This window comes from Micrasema longulum, unplaced genomic scaffold (assembly GCF_059751315.1).
Source record: "Micrasema longulum isolate JH-2025_06_02 unplaced genomic scaffold, ASM5975131v1 h1tg000039l, whole genome shotgun sequence".
NCBI classification, from domain to species: domain Eukaryota; kingdom Metazoa; phylum Arthropoda; class Insecta; order Trichoptera; family Brachycentridae; genus Micrasema; species Micrasema longulum.
Genome location: NW_028277246.1, coordinates 44789 through 72716, shown reverse-complemented (window position 1 = coordinate 72716; position 27928 = coordinate 44789). Strand labels below are relative to the sequence as shown.

Here is a 27928-nt window from a genome sequence, read left to right as displayed (position 1 = left end):
TTTCTATTTTTAAGAATTTCTTTTCAAAATATATAAATGCAATTGTAACATGAGTACATAAAGGGGCAAAGTAAAGAATGACAGTCTATTTAAATATGCTTAATAGTTGTGAAGATATAAGGTTGGTTTGTTCTTTTATTATTTTTAAATTAGGGTTATTTAGATATTTATTAATTTCCAAGTGTTCGAGTATATTACGTTTAGTTTATAAAGTTTATATTTGAAGCACCAACTTTGTGGTTATTCATTATAATAAAATAAATAAAACAACTTTGTTTGAACATGATAAAAATAAAAAAGAAATCAATTCATTAGTTACGTAAACCTTGATGAAGAAGCTTGTTTGCTTTGAAACCGGTCAGCGGAAAATAAAAATTAGTGGTTAAAAATAAAAGTTGTTTCATTTATTTTATTAGTTTAGTTTATTAAGCTAAGTTTTGAAAATTCCCTAACAAAGCTAAACAATTGTCACAAAATGTTAGTTTTTATATTTGTAAAAATAAAATAAAGTGTTCAGTAAACTCAAATCAGTGTTTGGTTTCTAATATTATAGGATTTTATAATTATTTTTTTAATCGAAAGTATTTCTTTTTATTCTGTATCCCCCGCCCCAAAGTTAAACAACCCCTGCAAAATACTCATATTGACATGGCCTTCGTACACAAACTCATTAAGTATACTTTATGTATGTCTTAAAATAGAACTTGCTTCCAGAAATAGAAGCACGCGCCTTTTTTTAATCATTTCTGCCATAGGGCGTTAGAATCATGCCATTTACCGCTTGTGTCTAAAGAACTTTTCAAATTGAGAAATAAGTCTATGTCAAAATATGCAATAATTATATATAATACCTTTTTGACCTGTCATTAGCTGATTTACGTGACCACTTTACCAGCTGCGAGCGGTGAGTTTTTAGATTGGTAAGCTGCAAAAATTCTGATAAAATGTCCATATCGGTAGTATGGTAAATACAAAAAAATGTCTATATTATATTTGATAAATAATTCATAATAAATGGCGTCAGTGGCTAATAGTTTTAGTTGAAATATTTTCTAATATTACACAAACATTTGATTGACAAAAAACGCATTTGAAAAAAAAACATAATTTATAAAAACTAGAACCCGCGGGAACTCGTACCCCAAAAGCGAACGATTCATCCGCACGGCTATTTAATGTACTAACACAGCCATCAATAGTATTTTTCATTAGCATAAGGCATAATATCGTGGGTATACTGGCAAAAAACGTTAACTCGAAAATATGCGGATTTGACTATATGATGTTGTTTTATAAAGATTTTAACGCTCTACAAGCTAACAAAATACACTAAACCATATTAAATTTCATACTTCTGTAGTTTTAAAAATAAATTTAAGGTTAAGTCGTATACCTGGTATTTTATTCAGGCTAAAAGATTTAAATAACTTAATATTGACTTAATGTAAAATGAAGAAAGGGAAAAATCCAAAACATGTTCTTAAATCAGCCCTTAACATCTTACTTTATTTAAATAAGATATAAAAGTGTAAAATTGGACTTAAAAGCCTGATTTCTTAAAACAGGGATTTGGGAGCTTTTTGCCAGTGTACCCACGATATATTCGTTATTTCTTTCTCACATATAACTTGTGCGTAAAATGCTACCGTCTTTCCACGGTCTTAAGTGAAACAGCTTTGTTTTTAAGAATAATAGCCCTTATGAAGAAGTGTTGAAAGACTGAATGATGAACTCCAGCCCTACGGGAAATTCGATTTAAAAAATATTTTCTTGCGCGGGGTAAAAATTAGAGCATTAAATTGTAGCGCAAAATTTCTTGAAAATGTACGGAAAAAATATTTAAAAAATATTTTGATAAAAACGCACTACTTTGAATGACGTCACTGGTTCATGTGAATCAACCTATGACCTGAGAGCTTTGGAAGATTTCCGGTCTGCTTGTCACTTCTGGGCCAATGGGAAGAACTGAATGAGAATAAGCGGAATTGAACCTCTAACGTTACACGCGGAGTTATTTCAGAAATACAAAACTTACTTACCTAGTTTAATAGTCTATTAACAAAAAAAAATATTTAAAAAAGCCACTGAACTTCCTCAGTGCATTTAGGAAAGCTGTGAGATTCAACAGTAATCGAAAGTGTAATTTTTCTAACGTGAATCTAAAATGTGGGGTTTAAGGACGTAATAAAATTCGTGTTTTATCTTTGGCCGCGCAAACTCGTGTAATCAAGTGTGATTTCGTGTAATTTCGGCCGATAGAGGCGCACTGGCTCGCTGTGTGGAATGAAGTCTTAAACGAAATATGATGTTAATTTACCAAAGCAAGAAATGCAAACGATGGCTTGTGACGTATTTTTTCCTAATATAAATCTTAAAACATTACTTCCGATGTCAAAAAAAATGTTAAGCTGCAAATAATCGGTTATTAGGAGAATTTCCCCCGGCACTTTACACCCTGAGCAACAATCGCTATGCTGCCTCTGTTTGAACATGTACATTTCCTTTAACCAGTATGACAGGTCATACGTCCTTTACATGAACAGGATTTCATATTCCCTTCTGAAAAACGTTTTCTCTCTCAGTTACAATAAATTTAGATCTAAATAACTCCCTAGGGCGGTAATCCAGCCGGTCAAAAAACATTTGGACATACGCAAAACATGGTTGATACGTGAAGTAGATTATAAACATTCTGCATATTCGCATACATCAAAAGAAAAAACAAATGAGAATGTAGTGAAAATACACCAATCTATGATATTGTCGCACAGTTGACGGTTATAATACTTTGTTGGATGAATTTTTCGCATGCGACTTTCACGCTCGACAAACGTTCGAGTCAACACAAGTTATTAATAAATACGCATTTCGTTCAGCGTCGCTCTCTTTGTTCTTACAAAACTGCACGATTTCTGACTTCACTTTGATCAAAGTGCTCGTATTGTAAGTAGTTATGGGATATTTAATAATATAATCCGTAAAATATCATATTCACGCATTTTTCAAAAGAAATATTTGCGGACTTTTATTATATGAACTTGTCAGATTCAGCGCTGCAAAACAGAGTTTATTTGCTATTTTTAGAAACATAATAAAATAAGTTAATTTTTTTATTTGCTAATAGACTATTAAACTAAGTCAATTTTTTTTAAAATTTTTGTACATCATTGTATCAGCGCAACGATATTTTTAAGTTTTGTATTTCTGTAATAACTCCGCGTGTAACGTCAGAGGTTCATTCCAGCTTATTCTCATTCAGTTCTTCTCATTGGTCCAGAAGCGACCAGCAGACCGGAAATTTTCCATAGCTCTCAGATCATAGGTTGATTCACATGAACCAGTGACGTCATTCAAAGTAGTGCGTTTTTATCAAAATATTTTTTTATTATTTTTTCCGTACATTTCCGTACAACTTTGTAGAACAATTTAATGCTTTAATTTTTACCCCGCGTAAGAAAACATTTTTTGTATCCAATTTCCCGTAGGGCTTCAGCCCTTCAGGAACTTCAGTTCCCCATTGCATAACACCGTCCAATTAAGGCCATCCATTATCCATAGTGCATCACTAATATTAATATGTAAGAACTAAACAACATATAACATATAATAGATAACATGTCATCAACCCTCCCTTCATCCCTATTATATTCATTTACATATATCAAATAGACAAATTATTCCTTTACTTACTGGATAACTTTTTTTATTTGCGCTTGTAACCAGCTGTCCATTTATTTTTTTGCGTCATTGAATCTTCAATGATTGACGTGATTAATTATGATTATATTTTTGACATTGTTAATTTTTTTTCCATTTTGAGAGGTGGGTGTAATAATACAATAATTATATGCATATCATCGATATTTGATGCCCTGCGGGTGAAGAAGAAGGTAGCCATCGCCTTGACCTCTATAATTATATTTATCGAACTTATAAAATAAATATCGGTAAACTTTTATCATCTTAAAGTCCAATTTTGGCAGGGAATGAATGCCAAAATTAACGACTCATAAAATTTTATATTGAGGTACCCATACGATACGAAATATGCTATTTATTTATTTTTATTTCAGATTTATAATTATATTATACATGCGGCGGCTGCACTCAACTCTTTTCCTTCCGCTAGGTTAAGAGATTGTTTTACACACTGTGGAACTACTTATAGGCAGAATGGTAAATGTTACAAGTAGACAAATCATAATTTATACTCGTAAATTGATATTCACAACAGCTTCATATCTGTTTAAAAAAATAATTCAAAAAGAACCTCGTGTAATGTTTTACTTCATTTATAATTTATATTATTATTTTAAAATTTACGTTTTTTAAAAACTGCTCTAATCTAGCGAATAAGATATTGGGCAGATTTTTTATATTCAAGTTTTGAATTACCTGTTATAGATTGTTGTTATTATATATTATATAATATCCTCTCATACCAGCACTTTTGCAGTTTGAGAATATTTCGTACAAATAAAATATGTAATGTAATGTAATATGTAAAGTTTAAAAACCTTATATTTGGTCATAAATAAATAAATCTAAATCTAAATCTAGATAAAAACTATAATAATGACTGTAATAATAATATTTGAAACACAGTTTGAGAAATTAAGGGCTAACTCTATTTTCAAATTGTTAAAAAATAATATCACGAAAAAAAAAGAGTTTTTGGAAAAAAATATCAGGATTTAAAAAAAAGTTTTTCATAAGCAATGCACCTCTGAAAATTAACGGTCTGGCCCTAAAACACCGTGTACAATCAAAATTAAAATAAAAATTGACCGTTTTAAAAAAAAAAGATTATTATCGATAAAATACATGAACAGCCCTTGAGGTGATTTTCACAAAAATGGCGGTATGTAAATTATCCCAACTATATACATGTAACAAGATATTATACTCCAGCGGTGATATTCCAAACGCTCTAGCGGTCGAAGGAAACGGTTTTATCTCTATATCTCTCTAAAAACTGGGACTGAATATAAAAATAAAATATTTTTGTGACAATACATAATATCAGTTAATAGAATCTAAAATAGTAAGAAAACACAATATGTATTAGAAATATAAAACACACTATCTATATAAATTATATAAATAACTATCACTTTTTTTTTTCTTTTTTTTTTAGCTATTATTTTTTTGGATTTTTTTACAATACACGTAAGAGATAAAACAAAGTAATTGAAAAATAAAGGATAATTACATAGCAATGAAATACATATTAATAGTAAAAATAGTAAACCAAAAAATCCCACTAAGACATGGCCTGCTCGTGGGTATACAAGAAAATGTTAATGAATTTTAGCTCCTATAATAAATAGACGGTTATAATATTTTTGTGTAACATAAGAAAGATAAAATAAAATATTCTTTAATTGATTACACGGTATTTTTTTATAGTAATTAAAAAATAAAATAAAAAATATTAAAAATATTCCTTATTATTAAAAGGTAACAAAATATATCATAGAAAAAAAGAGTTCATCATTTTTAGTTTGAATCCGGGATAGTGCGTGTTTTTTAAAAGAAGGAAAATTTTGAAAGTTCGGAATCAATGAAATATTATCAGTAAAAAAAAAATTTTTGGCCTATAAAATATGCATGTCTCTGCGCGAGCCTCGTTTTACAATGTGGTATTTCTAACACACGATTCCTTCTTTGACTTGATCTATTTGAATTACTTGTAAATAAAAAAAAACTACTATCAAAAAGATTTTAGTAATATTTTTGAATTTCAACACTTTTAGATTTGTTATTCGTCTTTCCGTTTTTTAGTTTATCGGGCAGTTTTTTTAAATTGAGAAAGACGTTTTGACGAACTTCGAAGGGCGAAATTCAGATGAATGAAGGTTTTTTGAGTCTCATGTATTGTGGTTAAGAATATCATTATTAATTGTGCATTTCAAATTTATGTAATGTGTGGTCACCCTTTTGCAAGAAGAGCAAAATGCATAAACGCAGACGCATCTTCCTTCCAGGAAACATTCAGTTTTACTTGAATGTTGACAAGGCTGGGGCGCCCACACGTTATCGTTCTTGCGGAACCTCTACACCCATTTGCAACATTTCAACGCGTTGCATTACATATCGTATTTTACAATAACTATACTTACTAACTCAGCCTTCTTCTTGAGTCCGGTGTTTATTTATTTACGGACATTTTCCATTTATGTAATTCATAAGGATAAAGATTACAAAATAAGAACAGTTAAAAATATTATAAAAGAAGCATTGACAAACATAAGGGATATCAAGACAAGATCTGGACTTTTAATTTAGCGCTCGTTTAACAACAACTCGTTGAAAAAAAAAGTCCAGACGGGTCATTGGAGAATTAATGCAATAGTTTGTTCTATGCTGATCGATGAAAAGTTCATTGTTCATTGTTTCTCAACCTACTACTACCATCACGCCATTTCCTCGTAGTGGAAGGCGAAGAGAGAATGGGCCGCCACACACGTCTATTTTTGCATACATTCCTAGCTTCTTCCACATTAATACATCTTGTCATACATAGCATTCGGTTCTGTCTACTTTTAACAAGACCAGACTTAAGATTAGGATTATCTGATCATGCCACGTCTTTCTTAGTCGTCCTCATCTTACGTTACCGTTCATTTTTGCCATATATAGTTGTTTTGCCATTTTTTCGTCGTCCTTTCGTTCTACATGACCAAACCATCCCAGAGACCCTTTCTTAATCTTATCAATTGTACTCGACTCAGATTTACACTCTCATCTGATTTCATAATTCGTAACCCTGTCATACATTGATCTCTCACACATTCGTCGAAGTTCGAGTCGGTATATAAAATTTTACCTGTCCCAGTAATGATGACACATGGATTATACCATTTAGTATGCCGAACATATATATGGAGTCAATATTAGTTCTACGGTTTTTTAGATTAAAAATATTTAACATTGACTCTATTACAGCATATGAATACCATATTACCTCTCTCTGGTCCGAGCATCCACGCTACTTTTCGAAGCAAGCGATGTTGAACTGATTCGATGTGATTTATACGATTTACATAGAATGGAGACCAGACCACGGAAGCATATTCCTTAAGAGGGCGAACAGTTGAAATAGTGCTGAACAAAGGTCTCCCGTTTGGACCTCCACAATTCACTGACTATCTGGTCTGAGTCTGGGGCCTCACTACGCTTCTTCGTCGTGGTTTCGGTTCCTTCCCATCTTGAACTTGTTCAATAACCTGCGCTTCAAGTTTTAAAGTCATTGGGAAAGTTTTTGACATTTTCCAAATAACCATACATTCAGTCTTGGAAATATTCATTTCTAGCCCTTTATTCAAACTAGCCGTGTGTAATTTGTCCAATAATAGCCGCAGGCTTTTTTACTAATTACAATTCTTCCTGTGCTGGAATTTGTTCCATTTTTTTTTAATTTGTGCGCTGAAACTATTATTGATGAAAAATTTAAGATTTGTTTTAAAAATTCAATGATTGCATTTTCAATTTCAGTGCGATGTTTATTGGCAAAAAACAGTGCATATTATAATAATTTATTGGCAATACAAATACAGAATTAAAATTAAAATAAGTGCTCATAGTGTAAAATTGTTAACAATCAACATTTCATCATCATTTCATGTCCGTTCCCTGGTTGGACCATATAGTTTCCGCAAAAAGCCTCCATACATCTTTATCGGCTGCCAGCTCCAGTGCGTTCTCCTGAGTCAGGTTCGCGTCCCGTAGTTCTGACATAAACTCCTGGCGAGCAGTGAGCAGCGGACGACCAGGACGTCGAGAACCTGATGCCTTGTAAAGGCAAGCGTGGTTAAACTTCTCAGGAGACATTCGCAGTATATGACCCCACTAACCATATCGCCTCCACTTTATGACAGTTGTCAAAGTCAAACCAAAGTCAAAACGAAGTCTAACCGACGCTCGCCGAAGATTCTTCTGTGACATTTATTCTCAAAACTCAGTATTTTTATGTTTTGGACGCTTGTAAGGATGCAAAATACGTAGCTTTATTCTACACTATTTTAATACATTCCAGTAAAATAAACACATAAATATAAACAAAATTTTATATTTGCAGCACTTATGGTGGTCTTAGCATATCCCGCCATCGCTTGAACAACGGTGAATGGATCCACCCTGCAATGGCTTGGAGAAGCGCGTTATGAGAGCTTTTAGGCGTTCCCATAGGCTCCAGGCTCTTTGGCGAAATAAGGCAGCGAAGATGTTTACCCGTCTAGCTGTAAACATTTCGGAGACACTGCAGTACATAGGCAGTCCGAATAATTGCCCGTATGAAATATTATACGTGACCCTTTATTTATTCCATGCTGCTGGCGTATAATTGTTCCATAGTTCCGCTGTATACATGGACGTCAAATACGAAGCGTCTTGCTAGCATAGAGGCCCTGACATTGATGGCCCTTTTCTGTCTCTCTATGTCCTGATCATTTTTACAGTCATCAGTCAGAATGTGCCCTAGATACATGACTTTTACAGTTACCGTTAAACTGTTGTTGTCCAGAAATACAGGTGGTGATGGGTGCACGAATTCAGAAAATGAACTCTTGTGTGTAAATATAAGTACGGCAGATTTTTTGGCATTCTATATCATATTATAGTCAATTGCATATTTTTCGCAAATATTGAGCAACAATCTTATACAATTAATAGATGGAGTCAATAATACCATATCATCAACTTGTACAAAAGTTTATTGAGAAATACCACAATGACTATCAGCAGTAACTGTCAACACTGAGCACTGGCCGATTCCTTTTAAAATCAACAATGCCAAAAACGGCTACTGCAAACGCCACATGTCCTATGTTATACATAATATTTCAACGGTATCCGATCACAGAAATATAGTCTTTCGGAAATAATGTTTTAAATACTAATTTCCAAATAGAGAATCTTCAAATAATATTTGTAATCTGAAAGCTTGTTTTAGTACAAAAAAAGCTGACTCGTGTTAAAGATGTAAAATATAGTGTATTTTTTTGTATGGAGAAATAAGCTGAAGTAATTGGCTGGTTTCATCGTTCACTGAGAACGGGCTGGGCACTGGGCGCACTTCATAGATATTTTTTGTGGGAAGATATAAACGGCGGTAGTGATTAATAATAAATGACAACCATTTTATTTAAATTTATTTCAACAGAGGGAAAACATTTTTGAGAAGGGAATACGGAAGTCTAGGCATTTACAGGGCTTATGACCTGTCATTGGCTGGTTTAAGTGGCCACTTTACACACTGTGTAACATTCACCATTCTGCCCATGTTTAAACATCCACATTTGAGGACAACTCTTCCATCTGTTGACTTTTGTGAAGTAAAAGAGCTGAAACCTTTATCACAACAACAACATGAGCAAAATGGTGAACGTTACACAGTGTGTTAAGTGGCCACTTAAACCAGCCAATGACAGGTCATAAGCCCTGTTAATGCCTAGACTTCCATATTCCCTTCTCGAAAATGTTTTCCTTGTTGAAATAAATTTTAATATGAATAACTCCCTAGGGAGGAAATCCAGCCAGTCTGCAAGCATTTGGACATACTCAAACATTGTTGAATTATTTTATTATTGTTATTTTTCAACATATTTATTATAAAACATTATTATCGAAAGTTAAATATAATGGTAAGCTGTGCATGATCGCTCAAGCTAGGGTTTCCTAGGACAGCGGTGCCCGTATCTTAACAGCCGTAGTGAACGGTGATGCGGTGGACAGCTGTCGTAGTGGTGACTAGAGAGTGGTTTTATTTTTTAATGGTGTTATCAACACCATTTTTATAGGAAACCACTCTCTAGTCACCTATACGACGGCTGTCAACCGCATTAATGTTCACTACGGCCGTTAAAATACGGGCACCGCTGTCCTAGGAAACCCGAGCTTAAAGCTAGGGTTTCCTAGGACAGCGGTGCCCGTATTTTAACGGCCGTAGTGAACGGTGATGCGGTGGATAACCGTCGTAACGGTGACTAGAGTGTGGTTTCCTAGGAAAACGGTGTTATCAACACCATTTAACACCGTTTCACTAGGAAACCACTCTCTAGTCGACGTTACGACGGCTGTCTACCGCATCACCGTTCACTACGGCCGTTAAAATACGGGCACCGCTGTCCTAGGAAACCCTAGCTTAATTTTGACGATTCGCCCCTGTTCTACCCCAGCCTACTATACCATATCCAATAATGCTTTGGCAAAGTGCAAAATGCACGTACTTTATGCGCTTATTTATTATCTTATTGCATCATGGTGTTTATTCCCAATCTCTGAAGGTGTAATTATCGTTATGGCGAGTTCGCGAGCAGATAACTACCCACATGGGTTTAATGAACCATGTTTGAATAACCGCAAGTTCACAGTTAATCTTTTAATATGCTTAAAACAATAAAAAACGTATTTAAAATGGCAGTCACGAATAGTGGGTCGCTCATGGTCCAAGGGCAACTGTATACTTTTACATTTTAAGAATGTGGTTTCGTTTAATTTCCCTACTTAATAAAACAAATAATTCAACAAGAATAAAAAGCTAGTAAGGAAATATCACATGCTACGAATACCGATAAAAATATTTAAAATTAATATTTTTTAAATATTTTTTTTTTCAAAATCAATATGAATATTGGGGAGAAATGTTCTCATAAATAAATGTAAAAAATATGTTTTTCAAAAATACGTTCGTAAAAAACGCGACGTGTTTGGCCTTGGTTATTGTGACGTCAAGATTCGCGTAATTGTTCTACACAAATTTCAATGGCAGGAACAAATAAACATGAATGATGACGTATTAGGGGCGAAGTCAAAATTACAAATTTAAAACTATTTTTTATGCTACTAATATAAGCGAATTTTTTTTTACTGAACAGTATTTCATAAACCTTTATTGCTTTAAAAATGTGAAAAAGTTATATTTCTTTACTGAAAGGAAAATATTATGGAAGTCTTAAAGGATCCATGACCAGTCGCCGACTGGTTAAATGAGTCTAGGTGATTGGATGGGATTCCAGGCGGAAAAATAATGTTCTGTGTGATAAATAGAACTAGAACCGTGTGCGTGTATTTTATACTATATAGCTACTATCAGCTAAAAATCTTTAATAAGACAATCGAGTGGAGAAAAATCCGCCCCACGGTATAGTGATTTGAGTGTTCGGCTACCATGCCTGGCGTCTTGCGTCTTGCGTCTTGCGTCTTGCGTCTTGCGTCTTGCGTCTTGCGTCTTGCGTCTTGCGTCTTGCGTCTTGCGTCTTGCGTCTTGCGTCTTGCGTCTTGCGTCTTGCGTCTTGCGTCTTGCGTCTTGCGTCTTGCGTCTTGCGTCTTGCGTCTTGCGTCTTGCGTCTTGCGTCTTGCGTCTTGCGTCTTGCGTCTTGCGTCTTGCGTCTTGCTTTATTCATCATGTTTCAAACAAATTAATATTTAATAAAATAAATAAAACAACTTTGTTTTTAACCACTAATTTTTATTTTTCACCGACTGGTTTCAAAGCAAACAAGTTTCTTTGTCAAGGTTTACCGGGTTCAAGGTTTACCGGTCGGTGAAAAATAAAAATTAGTGGTTAAAAACAAAGTTGTTTTATTTATTTTATTATAATGAATAACCACACAGTTAGTGCTTCAAATATAAACTTAATATTTATCTGTTTTTATTAATGATGTAACATGTGTTATTTTTATTACAAATAACCCTGTTGATTTCAAACATTTTATATGTACATTTAGACCCCTGTATTTAGTAGCCGTACAATGCTAAGGTATTCGGAAAAAATCGTCGATCACTGATTTTGGTTTATTTCCTTTATGAGTGTAATCACCATTGACAGTCTAATCACCAACTACTTTTAACGACAGTGTGGATATCTGTTAAGGATATTCTATCTTTCCTGCATTCTGCTTCAAGATAATGGCGTTGTAAACTTAAAATTGGCACTGAAATAACAGATATTCGATACTCTGTGAAGAAATATTATCGTATGGACAATATTCACCATTCCTTAATTTAAACCTATATAGATAACTTCTCATAGCTCCGTGTCCGGTAAAAATTTGGGTCGTTTCGAAAGTACATTTTAGTGATTTTACCTGTAGACGAAGCGCTCCCAACGCTGCTGCGTATTTTGTTTTATACAGCGTTTAGCAAAGCTTAGGTTAAATTCTGAGAACAAAAGCCGTTCTTTTACAAGTTGCGACTCTTCCATCAATATTATTACTAACTGCAGAAATAAATTTTCGTCAAACGAGTAACACATAGAATTAAGAAAAGTCCAGAAACCGCATACGCACATCAAACAGAAGGCGACTCAACTACTCATAAATGAGTAGGTTTACGTTTTGACCCTTTAGTTTCTTTGTAGACGTCGCTCAGTACGCAACTCTTTTAGTATGCCGAACATATATATGGAGTCAATATTAGTTCTACGTTTTTGTAGAATATAAATATTTAACATTGACTCTATTTCAGCATAAGAATAATTACCTCTCTCTAGTCCAAGCATCCACGCTACTTTTCGAAGCAAGCGATGTTGGACTGATTCAATGTGATTTATGCGATTGACATAGAATGGAGACCAGACCACTATTCTAGGAGGCATATTCTAGAAGAGGGCGAACAGTTGAGCAATAAAGAGTTTTGATTGTACGGACATTAGTAAAATCAGAGGATATTCTGTTAATGAAGCCAAGTAATATCGCGTGTTTATTCCAGTGTTATATCACATAATGTGCAAGTATAAGTTTCTATGGTCGCTATCCCAGATTTAAACCGAGTTTAACTCTGTGCGAGGTTTATAAGTAATACTTTTTGCTATACCATCATTATTCTACCACTATTCTCAAGCTTAGCTTTATACACGATTTATAAGTAAGGCCTTCTGTATCAAAATTATTCGTTTTTCACTTTCTTCGACCTTTTGCGTTATGTATTTTTAAGCGCCACTTTTCCTTGTATTTTTTTCGTGCGTAGTTATATTTGCATTTAGATTTTCCTCAAATACCTGCATAAGTATTAAAGCATATTGACCTCAAATGAATCACCGTCTGTACTCGTGAGATGACGTGTATCAATATTGTGATAATCATCAATTCTTCGGTAATCTTCAATTGTACACAATACATTGGTTTGAACTTTTAAAATGCAAGAATTAAAATTCCATAAAGGTCGTTCACCACATTTCCGAAACAAAATGGCAAAATCTTAAATTAAGGGTCAGATGATAGAAACATAACTTTTTTTATAACAGAAGCAATATTACTGATGATTTAACTGTAGATAGTTAGGTAAATACCTAAGTGATTGAAATTTCGAACTGAATTGTTTAAAATCCTACCAGAAATTATAACAGGAACTTACAAACGTACTTACGAAAAATTCACGAAAATACCTTTTCTGTCATGCTCCGTGCTCCTGTTACAGGCATTTCATTCAAAAAATATTTCGTAATCCCGGATAAAATAAGTTGAATAATACTTTAACTTTTAACACGGTGCGTGATGCCAGCAACTCTAGTCTAGACTCGGTCAAAACGAAATGCCGATTTTTAAACTCTTGTATAATGCCAGTACTATATAAACAAAGTTTTGCAGATAACAGCCAGCCATAGAAAAGTGAAAAGAGTGAATAATCAAATGTACACAACATTAGTTTTTTTTTACTTTGATAAATGATAAATAATGCAAACGATCGTTTTCTTTATGATACAAAAAAATAATTGAATGAGGTTTTTGACCAGTTTTGGTGATTTTTAAAGTCTGGTTGTTTATTAGGTTTACAATGAAAAAAAATACATAGTGTACAAAAATATTAAAATGAAAAAATAACACTACTTATTTTTCATCGATTTCCTGCAAACACTAATAAAATACATATTTAAATAAAATTGCAGTATAAGTGATTGAAACATTTAAGTTTGTAAGTGAAAATTCTTGATGGAAGTTCATTGTAATTTATTATAAAATTAAAAGACGAGTGATACTTTAATCCACAAATTTGGAGTATCCAGTGTCCGGTTTCATCGCTTTCGCGACATCTTCGAGACTGGTATCTTTATTAAGGAGTTCAAAGTATTTATATAAAACAGATGTAAGGATAGAAAATTCAAAGTAATTTGAAAGTAAATAAAAAAGTTATTTTTACCTTAAGACATATTTTTATTAAGAGATATTTTTACCTTAAGATAAAAATAACTTTATTTAATTTACTTTCATATAACTTTGAATTTTCCATCTCGATCGGCCGGTAGCAATGCTGATTGGAGAGAATCTGATTTGCGTTTCCGTTTCGCCGCGCTTGGTGCCTTGTTGGGCTGGTATATGTGGACCTGGGATTTATTGTGACCAGTGACCATGTATATTTTTTATTTAGACAAAACGAGAGTTGTATGCAAAGAGGCCGATTTTTTTCCAACTCAAATCTCAACTCTTTTGTGCCAATTTGTTTTCGTTTTTCTGAGATCTTTCATTGGATTGTGATGGACGTTTTGTTTGTCTATGTACTGTCATAGTATATATTTTATGTAACTAATAAATCATTGCAAAGAGCCTGACATATTGACAGGTTGTTTTCAATTTTCAAGTTAGCTTTTTTAAAATACATTTTGACTCCATAATATTTAACAATATTTTGAGTTTGTCCAAATTTTTGTAGATAAGAACTGGATTCAACTCCCTGGGGAACTGTTTATATAAACATATTACAACAGAGATGAAGAACATTTAAGAGAAGGTAATATAGAAGTCCAGGCATCTACAGGGCTTATGACCTGTCAATGGCTGGTTTGAGTGGCCACTTTACACACTGTGTAACATTCACCATTCTGCCTTTATTTAAACATCTATATTCCTTCAATTCTTTTATCTGTTGATGTTTGTGAAGTTAAAGAGCTGAAACCTTTATTTATGCGGGTGAGATTCATCTAATTGAATTATTTCACCTACATACTAGGCAACGCCTGAAAATATTATTTCAAATATCGTGTTCCATGCCAATAGAATAACTAAATGATATTTTTTAACGCATTGTCAAAGTCTAGTACATCTGGTAAAATTGGTACCTGAAGTGTCCGACTGATCACCTTACTTTTATCATATGTTACGTTACGGCGGCCTCCGTGGTGTAGTGGTCAAGACGCTTGACTCACGCACGGAAGGTTCCGGGTTCGATTCCCGGTGAGAACACAAAAATTTAAAAGAATGTTATTTTTCTCAAGCCTGGGTGCTCTGTGATATAATTCACCACTGTAATTAGGCCTCCTGGCCTGTTGTGGTGCAAAAAAAATGTAAATGTAAATGTAAATGTATGTAAAAAAAAACTCTAGATTTACTCATTATGTAATCATTTAATAAAAAATACAATTTTACTAACCGATATAATACGTTGCATAATCTGCTAAAATGTGGGTAAACTGATATTTTCCATAGCAGTAATTATCAAATTTAAGAATTACAAATGATTTTGCAGAACGAATGGATGACGAAAGAATGATAAAACAAATATATATGGCGAGAATTAATGGTAACGTTGGATGTGGATGACCAAGGAAGTCGTGGCACGATCGGATAAACCAAAATCTTAAGTCTGGTCATGTCAAAAGCAGGCAGAACCGAAAGGCATGTTTGATAAGGCGTATGAATATGGAAGAAGCTAAGAATGTATGTCAGTATAGACGCGTGTGGCGGTCTATCCTCCTTGCCTGCCCCTGTAGGAAAATGGCGTGATCGACTTGGAAAAACAGGGATGAAAGTAGGCTAAATGCTGTCGAAATACGATCTCGTGTGGTAAAAGTATGTTTGATAGACGCACAAATGTTGAGGTTCGTACATTATGTAAGGCTGAGATAAGCATTATCGACAAAATCAAGAAAGGAGCTCTGCGCTGGTTTGGACATGTAGGGCGAATGGACAGCAAAAGAACGGCTAAGAATATTTACAGTGCGAATGTTGATGGATGCAGAAATAGAGGAAGACCGAGAAAGACATGGCATGACCGAATCTAACAAATCTTCTTCTTCTTCTAGTGCCTTGCCAGGTCCCCCCGACGTTGGCGATCACTACAGCGAAAGCATATGTATCTGTCCTGAGCTAATTTTACATTTCGCAGCCAGGACGACTGCTTATTGATGTAGGTACTCGCCGCAGTGATTCCTGGGAAAAGATGACCAGAGTGGTTTCCCGTTGCCTTCTCTGGTGGATTTTCCTGTCGGGGTTACCTTCCCTTAGCTGGTTGGTTTTGGTTTTGAGGCGCCAAAAACTCGCCTTTCATCCTCTCGTTATTTAACTTAATCTAACAAACACATCTTACAAAAGATGGACATGTCATAAGTCGGAATAATCGGCGCGCGTGCATGAGAAGATGTATGAATATAGAGGAAGCGAGATCTGTATGCAAAATATTTTTTATTTCCTTTTTTAATTACTATAAAAAAAATACCGTATTATCTTTTACAGAATATTTTATTTTTTCTTTCTTATGTTTTACAAAAATATTATAACTGTCCATTATTTATTACAGGAGGATAACATTTTCTTGTATACCCGCGAACAGGCCGTGCCTTTGTGGGATTTTTTTGTTTCCTATTTTTCTATTAATATATATTTCATTGATATGTAATTATGCTTTATTTTTTTAATACTCTGTTTTATTATTATGTTTATTGTAAAAAACAAAAATAAATAAATAAAAAATTAAATAAAAAAATAAAATTTTAAAAAAGATAGAGTGATGTGGCGTTCTATCCTCTCTGCCTACCCTTACGGGGAAACGGCGTGATGGTTTGTTGTTGTTATTGTTACATATTCTGTGTAACATTTTTAGAGCTTTTTCTTCGGTATTATTAAAATGAGTGGAAAATGTAAAGCGTGAGTCAAGAGTTATTCCTAGAACTCGAATCGTGTTAACTGAATTAATGCTCCCATTATTAAAACTGTAAATTATATTTTATGTTTTGTTTTTCTTTTCCTTGTAAATGTAATTTTATAACATTTTTGTACATTTAGGTGCATATCAATCATATCACACCAGTATCGAGATATTTTTGGAGCATTTGTTGGTCGGCTGATGTTTCAATTCTACGGAATATCTTTAAATCGTCAGCGTACATTAAAAAATTTCATTTTAAGAGAGAGTCAAGATTATTTACAAAAACTTAAACCAATTATTGATTCTATGCTAATAATAGTTTTAAATACCGGTGTTTCTTATGTATCTAATCTCACTGCCTCCACCTTCCATGCAATCACTTCTCTACAATACCGCAGAGTGTGTGCGGACCAACTACTACTTTACAAAATTATGACAGGAATAGTTGACTGTACAGAACTACTTAGTTTAATAACAATACATGTGCCAGCCAGGATTTGTAGACGGTACCACCAGTTTTATGTACCAATAAGTAAAACATCTTATGTTAAAAATGCTTTTTTCGAAGGACATTTTCAGTGTACAATAACACATTTAAAAATATAGATTACCCAAACATCACTCTGTCAGATTTCAAATTTACACTAAAAATGCATTATGTAACTTAGTAGACATTATAATAATAAATATGTACATCTCCCTTCCCCTCCTTATCCTCTCTTTAAGCATTCTTGTCCTAATCCCGCCTAATTTACAGTAACTTAATGTTCTTAAAATAAATATAAAAAATCTTTGATAATTGAAAAATATTTACGAGTACATGAAAATAACATTTTTATATGCATAAATTATATGTATTTATTTGATATGTAATATATTTTATTTACTAACTTTGTATACTTTGTGGAAATCTGTTATTAGTTCCGAGTTTATACACTATATATGTTTGTTTACTATAAATATGTATGTAGAACTGTTGATTTCCCAAATGAAATAAATAAAAGATACAGAGTAGTAAGGCAGGAGCATGAATTTATTAATCATAGAGTGATCATAACAAAAGAACATCGTATAAAAGAATACAATTCTTCAATTTGGTCACCTTTCTATGCTACCCATTGTAACAAAATTTAAAAAAACCAACATAAATTTCTCCGGTTCACAAATTATAAATTGCATTTACCCCCAAAAAATATAAACTATAATAAATATAAGCTCTTATTTACATTAAATTTACTTAAAATTTGTGATGGAAGAATCATATATGATATGGTTTTTTGTATAAAGTTGTAAATAATCTGTTTGATGTTCCTGATTTGGTCAAATGTTCAACATGCCCGATAGGCATGAGGCATCATATTTATTTAACTTTTTGTAGATAATGTTATTTGTACATTGGCGGGCTTATTGCCAAATGGCTATTTCTTCTAACCAACCAATGAAATAATATTTTAATTTTTATAATTCAAGTTACTTAACATATTCAATAGAAAATAAAGATTAAAAACCTCAAGATGTATCAAAATAGAAATAAACGTATTTGTTCATAAATTACCTTAAATCAAAACTATTATTCAATAGGATAAAGGAAAAAAGAAGAAAGAGGGAAGGGGGAGAGATTAAGGAAGAGAAAGCAGAGCGTTCTTTAGACGTGATTTAAACAGAGATAATGTAGTAACATCTTTGATGGTGGATGGGAGATGATTCCACAGTCGAGCCCCATGGACGCTATATGAGTTAGAGAAGAAAGAGGAATTGTGGATGGGGATTAAGAGAGTGCCTTGAGAATTAGAACGAAGAGGTAAACCATGAACAGATAAGCGTTGAAATTTTTCACGATTTTTCCTTTTCAACTGGCGGGAATCGAACCCACAACGCCAGTTTCACAGTTGGCCGTCTAACCAACTGCACCACGGTTTTACTAGTAAAGGTTAATATTTTTTTATTATCATCAGATTAAATTTAAAACACTTTATGTACATATAAGGGCGAGCATTTTGCCTTAAGGCAATTTCTTTCTACCTACCCAAACCGTTCAATTGAAGAAAATTACAAGTACATGGACATATTGAATCTTACGTTTTATACTAAATTAATAACAAAATAAAAAAATAGCACTATACTACGCTAAATACGGTGCTATTATTCTTGCCTTAGTAAACTCACTTCGTGAGACAGATTAAAATGGCAGCATTTAAAATTGCAAGCATTGCATTTTACACTCGAATGCGTCAATGACGTCATTTATGCCGAAGAAAACAGAGCCCACGCGCAACGTGACGCAAAATCACGCAACAAAACAATCATAACCAAGATATTACAACAGAGATGAAGAACGTTTTGGACAAGGGAATAATATGGAAGTCTTGACATTTACAGAGCCATAACCTGACGATGGCTGGAATTTCGGATTCTTTGTATTGAATCTTCCCGCCTTTCGTAAATCTTTTTGCCATTTACACAGTGTGGGGTGAAGAAGGATTGGCATGGCTTAGCTAGAAGTCCTATATTATGTTGGTCGTGTTCTTGAATATATTTTATAAAATTATTTTATTGCCCTTGTTTGCCCTTACTACGTGGTTTTATGTTCCTTTTGTTAAGTTTCTTGTACATTGTATCTTCATATAAAACAAACAAACAAACAAACCATCACACCATTTCCCCGTAGGGGTAGGCAGAGAAGATATATTATATGCCATTTAACTCTGTCTTTGCATACATACCTCGCTTCCTCTACATTCATACATCTTCTCATGCACGCTCACCGATTATTCCTACTCTTGAAATGTCCATCTTCAAGTATTTGATGGACTTGATCCTGCCATGCCTTTTTGGTCTTCTATCAACATTCGCATCGTAGATCTTTTTAGCCGTTCTTTCGCTGTCCATTTGCTCTACATGTTCAAACCAACGCAGCACCCCTTTCTAGATTCTGTCGATTATGTAAGTCTTAGCCTTACATACATAGTTCACGGATCTCGACATGTGTGCACCATGAATCGTTTTATCACACATTCGCATGAGAGATCGCATTTCATCATCATTCAAACTACTTTCAGCATTATTTTTCCAATTCTATACTTTGCTCCCATACATTAGAGTTGGCACTAGAACTCCATTGCCTCTGCGATAAACATTTGTTTGCCAAAGTAGATTTCAGTGCATCGTTCACCCTGTTCCCGGCACTCACCCTCCTTTCAATATATTTCTCAGTCTTTCCATCCCTAGTAAACATACTTCCCAGATACACAAATTCTTCTCCTGATTCAGAATATCTTTGTTCGCACTGATCTCATATTTAGTTACATTTTCATCCCTTTCAAAAACCATCACTTTCGATTTATCAACATTCATAAGCTAATCGCTTTTCTTGCATACATTGTAGACTTTTGTTACCAAGAATTGCAGGTCTTCTTTGCTGCTAGCAAGAAGCACGGTATCATCAGCATACAGAAAACAGTTAACATACGGAAAACAGTCATATACAGAAGACAGTTAACATACGGAAGACAGTCACATATATTTAATAAATAAATTAATAAGCCTTTTAAATACCTGGACTTAAATATTCTCTTCTTTGAAATGTGATTCATCTCTGTTACAATATGCAAAAAATAATTCATTAGCGTCTTTGGATTAAAAAACATGAAAAGCTTTAAAACGCAGAACACATCTAACATACAATTCTGAAATAAATCAATAAAATTAATGGTTATTTCCAATCATTCCTTTTGTACGTTGTCGTATTGAAATTAGTTTTCTATGCATCGACGCGTACGCAAACAAATGATGGGGGATTCCCATACATTGTACAAGAACAATGCCTATCTTCGCAGAAATTCCACTTCCTCTCATTACCGCCGTAACCGTGACAGATGACAGGCGACAGGCGACAGCTGCCATCCAACGTGCAATATTCTCGCCAGCTATCAGATACGAGTACGTGCTAGGACGTTATTAATAGGTAATAAATTATTTGTTTCTGCTAGTGATTGCCTACCTATTTAGCACTAGCAATGTGAATTTATAAATAATTGAAGACTTCGTTCTAAAAACATCAAATGTCCAACATTTTTCACAGCGATGTTATTGGAAATATTTTCTTTCTAAGTCCATGCAATCGTTTTTTCCCAAATATTTTTAAATAAAATTAAAAGTACAGGTAAACGTCGTTTTTTTTTTTTTTAAATGGGAGTTGCTTTATTATTTACCTTGCTTTCAATATACAAGGTTTATATATATATATATTGCAATTATGAGTACATACGTAGCTACTAACTATGCACGACACTCTCCGATTCCGCGTTTACATTCCTTAGCCAACAAATTTACTTGTGAAATAGAAATTTTTAATACGACAATTATCCATTTTAAAACGTTCTTAAATGCACTGTTTGAAACTAATTATTAATGTCGTAAAAAACTTTCTTTTTCATACAATTCTTTCATTGTTTTTTATGTGTATTATTATTATCTTATCTCTTTCTGATATTAATTTATCAAATATTTTTGATTACCGTATACTATATTATTTTCACATATATACTTACTGTAAACTAATTTTCATTATTTGTTTTTAAGAATAATTTGTTGATACCATTTTTTTTATACTTATAAGAATATAAAAATGTATATGTAGGGGAATACTCATCGGTCATACAAAAAAATGCCTGAGATGTACAAAATTGAAATATACGACAAATTGTACTTAAAATAGAATAAAACCCGTTACAATTTCAATAATTATCTAAAAACACTGAAACTGCGCAGGATGTAGGAATAATGGCATGGATTTGCGAAGAAACTAACACAAAATGTCCTAATATTACTTTGGATGCCAGGAAATTAGTATTACCCTTTCCCTCATCTTATTTGGTGGAATGTGGTTTTAGCGCCATACGCGATTTACTCATTAAAAAACGAAATCGATTGGATATAACTAATAGAGGCATAGAGGGGACCTAAGACTGAAATAACTAAGTTAGATCCGGACATCAAATTTCTTTGTAGCGAGCGTAGCTGAATTTAATGATAAATTAGGCGTCAAGATATGTGTGTGTTTGCCCTCAATTTCAATTTTTACTTGTGTTTTATTATTGTTTTCATTTTTATTTTATTCTACTTAATTACTGATGTAATATTACTAGAATTAGATTAATCTCACCCGCATAAATAAAGGTTTCAGATCTTTAACTTCACAAATATCAACAGATGAAAGAATTGAAGGAATACAGATGTTCAAAAATTGGCAGATGCCTAGACTTCTATATTACCTCCTCTAAAATATTCATAATCTCTCGACAGCATTCAATCAACCTTCATTCTTGTTTTTCACATTCCATACTTCGCTTCCGCACCAGGACTCCATTGTGAAAGGCTAATTTCAATTTCTGAGACAAATATTTATTTTCATTGATTTTAGTGGGACCCTGCTCCCGAAATAAAACGCTGTAAATAATTAATGGAAAATGCTTTATTTATATGGCGTTATATCCTCTCTGCCTACCCCTACAGGGAAACGGCGTGATAGCTATGCACTCTTTAGCACAACACTCTTTCCTCTATCGTGCTTGCTCTAACAATAATGCTTTTTTTCATCTATTGATATTTCATTGAAATTATTTATTGACAATTCTTGATGGAATTCCATTGTAATGATGTAATAACTTATATTTACATATAAGTTATTAATTTAAAAAATACTTGGTACACTTCCACTTATTTATTTGGACCAATTAGCGCTTTCACCCTCTAATGGGCATCTTCAGCCTGGTGAATATTATACAGTGTATGGATAATTTATATAAAACTAAATATTATCTTATGTGTAGGTACATTTAAAAATAAGTTGAAAAAAATACAATACGCAATATTGCAATGGAACAGAGTGAGACAAATGATCGAAACACGTTTCTGCGGTGTACTTTAAGAGGATATTCTATGTTATGAAAAATGTTTATTGTTTTATTTCAATGTACAGGGTCTAACTAAGGGGGCTAATGAGGGTGAGTTTTTAAATTCTATCTGCTGATTTATTAAAAAAAAAAAACAAATTATTAACTTATATGCAAATATAAGTTATTACATTATTACAATGGAATTCCATCGAGAATTGTCAATAAATAATTTAAATGAAACTACTTAATTACGTTTTCAATTTGTGTTTTGTAATTGTTTCACTTTTAACATATGTATTAGAATATGTTTTATTTAATTCCATTAGGGGTTCATATGTTTACAAACATATTACAAAATGATTTGAAAATTAACCTGCTGTTTAATTTTTAAAAATGCCTGTGGGGCATCTGACTTTTGAAAAGTCTGCGGTGGGGCATGGCATAAAGAAGGCTGTGAAACACAGCTTTAAGCAGTGTTTACTGAATATTTTGACAAATATAAATATGGAGAGTTCATACTATACATGTTTCTGAAAGATCGCTGTTTTTATTTCAACCATGCATACTAAATTCTTCATATTTCGCACTAAAAATCACAAAGGTCAAATTGTTGTCTAAAAATAGCAAATATCACGTTTTCATTTTCATGTCATTTTCCTTAATATGTATATTGTATATACAATATTTTTGAAAATTGATTTTTTTTCAATAAAAAACCTTAAAACTTTAATAAAATCGTGGTATATCCGTTTAAACACTTTCACTAAAATTATTGGTTTGTGACATTTAGGGTTTTTAAAACATGGTCCTCAATTAAATAATAGCACTGGTGAATGCTAAATAATTTTGCTAATTTTAATATCATCACAATGGTGGTGGTGGTTTTTTTAAAAAAATGTTTTTATTTTTATTTTATTTATTAAAAGAAAACAGCAGCCATTAAAACAAAACAAAAAAATACAAATAAACAAAAATTATAGTTTTCTATACATTACATTCTATACATTACACTACCAATGAATAAAATGACTCGCCTACAGTCTGTTTTGAATGCCGCAGCGAGACTTATTTTTGGAATTTTTAAGTTCAGTCATATCACTCCACTACTTCGGAAATTACAATGGCTACGTTTTCCACAGAGGGTGGAATACAAACTCTGTTGGCTTATGTATAAGTCACTGCACAACTCTGCTCAAGAATATTTAAGGGAACTCTGCATTCCAGATGAACTAGCTGACAGACGTCTTACGCTTGGATCAGCTACATCTACGTCGAAAGGAAAAGTTATTATACCGCTACGCAAACGCGCACTAAATTCGGCGAACGCGCATTTGCGGTCGCAGGCCCTACGGCATGGAATGCTACCCCAGCAGAGGTCCGAAACTGTGAGAGTAAAGTGATGTTTCGGAAGAAACTTAAAACCCACTTGTTCTCTAAATCATTTGAACTCTTAGCATGTGGTGACAAAGATCATTATTTTTCTTCAATCAAAATTTTGAAATTAAATTTATATATTTGCATAATCACTCTGTAAAGCGCCCTTGAGGTATTATATTACGAAAATAGCGCTATATAAGTTATCCATAATAATAAATAATAATAACACTAAATACAATATCAAAAAAGAAGAAGAAAAACGTACTAAAAATCTTTTAAGTGAGTGCAAACTGCTATAAAGTTTATGACTAACTTCGTTAACCTGATCGTGCCACCCAGAATGCTTATGAATGATAATACCTACGTTTTTTACTGGAGTCATGAATGCAATTTCTGTACCATCTATTTTTTCTTCTGTATCATCGATTTTACTTAGACGGTTAAAGATAACTCTGTTAACTTCTCATTGTAATCGGGGCCCAGGCCAGGAGGCGCAATAGCAGAGGTGAATTACCCCCAGGCTTGAAAAAAATTATGTCAAATTATTTTTTTGTGTTCTCGTCGTCGTTTCGTCCGAATTAGTTTCTAGTGAATAATTAGTTTTTTTGGGGAAGAGACAGGCATGTCTCGAAATCAGACAACTAAAAAAATTGGTAAACAATTGATTATTTATATTTACTAACATTTATTATTAAAATAATGCATATTAAAACATACATATTAAGTGTCGTAGAATAATATTCGCGTGTTAATGAGATTGTAAAAATAGCAATAATTGGCATAACTTGTCTCCAATCCAGGAAGGACCTTGCTGCGGCTAATGGGGCCACTCTACCACTAATGGACCCTGGTAAAGTCCATCGAGCATAACTCTGGCTTCCATTGAACCATAATAGTAGTATCCGAGTACTTTTCATCAAGAGAGGTCTAGCGATCGAACTGTTATCGAGGCAGTTCTCGAAACTTCTTGTCTTTTTTGATTAAAGAAAATGGAGTTTGGAATGAAGGCCAAAAAGTGGGAAAACGTACCCCAGATCTAACCTTTTTCCCTGAAATTTATGGTTTTGTTAAATTTATTAAAACTTTTGTGTTTTACGTATATATACAATGAAGACATACGTTTTCGGTTGATTTATTGACGATGTTAAAGAAAATTTAGTTGGAAAAATATCGCGTACTAAATCATCTGAGTTAAAACTGACTTTTGCGTAGTTGTTTGCGGTAATTTAAAGAAAACTGTGACAGTTTTTAAGTTCTGTGGATAATATATTTTTTTTAAGTGGTTTTATAAGCGTTGTAAAATCACAATTGTGTGCAGAATAAGTGAGTGCATCGATCTATATCCGTTTGAAAAAACGTGATATTTGCATAAAAATTGATATTGAATGAACGATTAACCTTAATCGATCTTCACTACCCATTTCTGAAACGATTTACTGGTATGTATTGCATTATTTTTTGTAAGTAAAGCCATATAATTTAAGATGTATAATTTCGCAAAGGTCATACAAATCCAAACAACAGGCTAAGATTACAATAGATTGATTTTTATTCATAAACTGGCTTCTCTCGGGTAAAAAAATTAGTTCGTTTGCCTGCGACTAAATATATTTAAAAGATATAATAACATATTTTTTAAAACAATTTCAATCCTTTTTCTTTTTCTCATTTTTCTTTGTTTAGATCGGTTGATCTGTTATTGGCTACAGGATTATTCCTGAGACGCTCATTTCTAGCTGTCTTTCAATCTTTTTGGTGGTTTTCCGGGCAGACGGCGGCGGCGACCAGCTGGGATTTCACGGGCCAAGGCAAAGGGAATACTGGAGCTGTCCATTATATTGACGCGATCTTTCCAGAATCTTCTCCTTGTTCTGTCCGTCTGATTTCTTGATTGGGGATTCTGTCCCTTATGGTTTTTCCTGCTATTGCCTTTAGTACTTCTATCTCTGACGTTCTGTGCAGATTTTTTGTTCTCGCAGTATCTGCCCTCGTCTCTACTGCACGTCACGATTAGTCTGACACACGTTTAGTACATACGGACCATGCTTGCAATCCGCATGTGTTTATTGTGCCATACGATATTTCTCAGGCAGATATCTCTTTGGACTAAAGGTCGCTGAGGTTCGAGATTTCAACACCTAAATATTTAAAATATCAACTCACCTCACATAATTGTAAATTGCGTTGTGGATTTTTATGATCTATTATTTATTTATTATAAATACAGTGGGTATTTTCACAAGACAAGAATAAAGTTAAAAAATTGATATAGATTTAGAGGGGATTTTTACGATTCTAATGATATTATCAATGTATTCAAAACTATTATTCATTTACGATTTTCGGTTTTAAAAATAAGCACATACAAAACGGCTCGCAGTTGGCATCACGTCATTTTGACGTCACGCCTTATGACCGCCGACTGCGCTTCTAATAAAAATTGCGTACAAGTTTGTCGCTTAAACGTCATTTGTAAAAAATATGTTCATAAAGCATAAATTGTTAAACCTGCCACATAAATTTATATTCTACATCGTTATATATTTCATACATGATATCTCAATTCATTGTATATATAATACATTTATATTCTCCTTTCATTTTGAGTTCGTTGAAGAAAACAATTTTATTTTACTAACTTAAATTATAGTAATATTTATCCATAGAAACAATAATTATTTCTAAAGTGGGGAAGAGTGTTCAAAAATGTTTTGAGTATATCCAAATGTTTGCAGACTGGCTGGATTTCCTCCCTAGGGAGTTATTCGGATCTAAATTTGTTGCAACAAAGGGAAAACATTTTTGAGAGGGGAATATGGGAGTCTAGGCATTTACAGGGCTTATGACCTGTCGTTAGCTGGTTTAAATGGACAGTTTACACGCTACGTTACTATCAATCTATACCGTAAGAATTTTCTAGTGCTGTGGGTGTTTGTGTATCTGGGAAGTATGTCTACTAGGGATAGAAAGACCGAAAAAGATATTGAAAGGAGGGTGAGTGCCAGGAACAGGGTGAACGATGCACTGAAATCTGCTTTGGCAAACAAATGTTTATCGCAGGAGGCTAAACTAGCAGTTCACAATGGAGTTCTAGTGCCAACTCTAATGTATGGAAGTGAAGTATGGAATTGAAAAAATGATGATGAAAGTAAGTTAAATGCTGTCGAAATGCGATGCCTCAGGTGAATGTGTGGTTAAACGATGTATGATAGGTGCACAAATATCGAGATCCGTGAACTGTGTAAGCCTGAGATACGCATTGTCGACTGAATCAAGAAAGGGATGCTGCGATAGTTTGGTTAGAGCGAATGGACAACGAAAGAACGGCTAAAAGAATCTACGACGCGAATGTTGATGGATGCAGAAAACGAGGAAGGCCGAAAAAGACATGGCACGATCAAGTCTATCAAATACTTGAAGATGGACATGTCATAAGTAGGAATAATCGGCGTGCGTGCATGAGAAGATGTATGAATGTAGAGGAAGCGAGGTCTGTATGCAAAGACAGAGTGATATGGTGTTCTGTACTCTCTGCCTGCCCCTACGCGGAAACGGCGTGTTCTACAAATTCAGAAACACCGTTTTTGTGATCAACACTGTTTTCAGGTGATTGTTGCAGTTTTTTAAAAGAGGGCCTAGCTTTTTTTAGCAGAAAATAGAATTAACCTTACTGCCTCCAATAACACAAATGTATTTTTTAAACTGTGGGCTGGCTGCTTTCTGCATAACTTTGTTCAACATTTCTACTTATGTTAAAAAAATTATCTCCTGTATCTTTTAAGTCGTGTCTAAAA

General features: G+C 33.4%; 1 long non-coding RNA gene across 1 annotated transcript; it reads left to right on the top strand.

Moving 5' to 3' along the window:
- Positions 1-755: 755 nt before the first annotated feature.
- On the top strand, positions 756-16113 carry LOC148285369 (uncharacterized). Its single transcript, XR_015822282.1, has 3 exons — positions 756-904; positions 14650-14727; positions 16019-16113. It is a non-coding gene; the product is annotated as an uncharacterized LOC148285369 (long non-coding RNA).
- The last annotated feature ends 11815 nt before the right edge of the window (positions 16114-27928 follow it).